The following is a 1,604-nucleotide window of genomic DNA, read 5'->3' on the forward strand; positions in this document are numbered from 1 at the left end:
GGAAAAATACTACATGGAAGACTTTTGGTAAGCTACAATGGAAGAAATCAAAGCAAACATGATCTCACCCTATTCCCTGTTGTGCAGTAGATTACCTCACAAAACTAACAGACATAATTTAAATTTAGAGTTCAGCGAAAACAGGCAGCCTATTTCAGGAGTGCTCAAGGGCTTAGCTACATTAGGATGAATTTCCTCTTCAACAAAGCAATTTCCTGCATATCATTCTGGAAGACATTCTGAGGAGCTTCTGGTGAAGTTTATATTAAGGATATTTGCAAGGTCTTTCCTCTGTAAGAGAATGGGAACTCGAATAGTTCTGTTACTCTAATTTTTTGTGTAAATATATGCATTAAACTTGTCCAATGTCTAAGCACAGTAACTTAAACTGTGTGAGGAAATTTAATACCTGCAGGGATAAAGGCATTTAGGAGCTTTGTTCTCCCATGGGTGGATGTAATGCATCCATGGGTCATAACTCAGTTGAATTTAGATCCACATAAATTAGCTTAGCAGCATGAAATAGGATTGTAAAACATGATATTGGTAAGAGCATCTGTCCACACCCCATTTGAGCTCATACATACCCCTCAAACAATCATGGTTGGAGGATTGTTAGAGTTAGATAAGATGGTACACTGACTCCAACAGCTCTGTCTAAGACAAGATTTCCTATGTCCAGCCAATCTCAGATGTGAGGGAGAAGGAGAAATGAAAGTAAAAATGACCCTGTCCTGTACTAAAGTAATATTCGCTCTGTAGTGAAATGTAGCCATTTTTGAAATAGAATACCAAAGAAATTAGTGTGTAAGAGTGGGAAGAATGACAAGTTTAGTTTAAAATGCCTAGATAAAAATTCTAGTTCCATGCAAAGCTCTTGAGAATTCTAGTATCTCTGGAGAGAGATAATTAGCCATGTTAGTTTGAAGTCAGGCAGAAGGCAGGGCAGGCTGGCACCTTAGGGCACTCTTACTTGTGTCCTGACACGTTCTGATTAGAATGTGCCAGAGCAGATTTGATTCGGGTCTGCTGAAGTGGTCCAATCAGAATGCTCCAGCATGCAGCAGCATCTTATGTATTCAGCATCCCACATTCCAAAATGGTGGCAGGGGTGCTTTAACTAAAGCCTGTTTGACAAGCTTTAGTTAAAGCACTACAATTTTGAAATGCAGGACACTGAATACATGGGACACTTCCGGCATTTTAATTACAGCAGATCCCGAGAATAGCTCTAATTCAAATGCAACTGCTCCCCCCCCGGAGCACGTGTATAGGCACCCATAGAGACTAGCTCATTCAGCAAGACTACAGACCACTTCATTAGATGCTACCTCTGGAGAGTGCACACACCATATTTTATTTGAAAGATCCATGTCTAACATCCCATGGAATTTAATTTGTCTATGTCAAATGAGAAAGGGGCAGAATAAACCCCTGCTAGGATTAGAAACTCTAGGGATAGTAGTTATTTCAAACTTGATACATAAAACTTTTCCATCCCTTTCTTTGTATACAATATATTTCCTTTGTTCTTTGTTCTTCTTCTTATTTGGGACTTGGCACAGCTTCAGTGTGTGTGTGTGTGTGTGTGTGTGTGTGTGTGT

At 39.6% G+C, this 1,604-nt stretch overlaps 1 protein-coding gene across 2 annotated transcripts in view; it reads right to left on the reverse strand.

Moving 5' to 3' along the window:
* KLHL4 (kelch like family member 4) overlaps positions 1-1,604 on the reverse strand; it is a 108,788-nt gene that overhangs the window by 9,325 nt on the left and 97,859 nt on the right. The window lies entirely within an intron of this gene.

This window comes from Gavialis gangeticus, unplaced genomic scaffold (genome assembly GCF_001723915.1).
Source record: "Gavialis gangeticus isolate Ggan-Ray unplaced genomic scaffold, GavGan_comp1, whole genome shotgun sequence".
NCBI classification, from domain to species: Eukaryota; Metazoa; Chordata; order Crocodylia; family Gavialidae; genus Gavialis; species Gavialis gangeticus.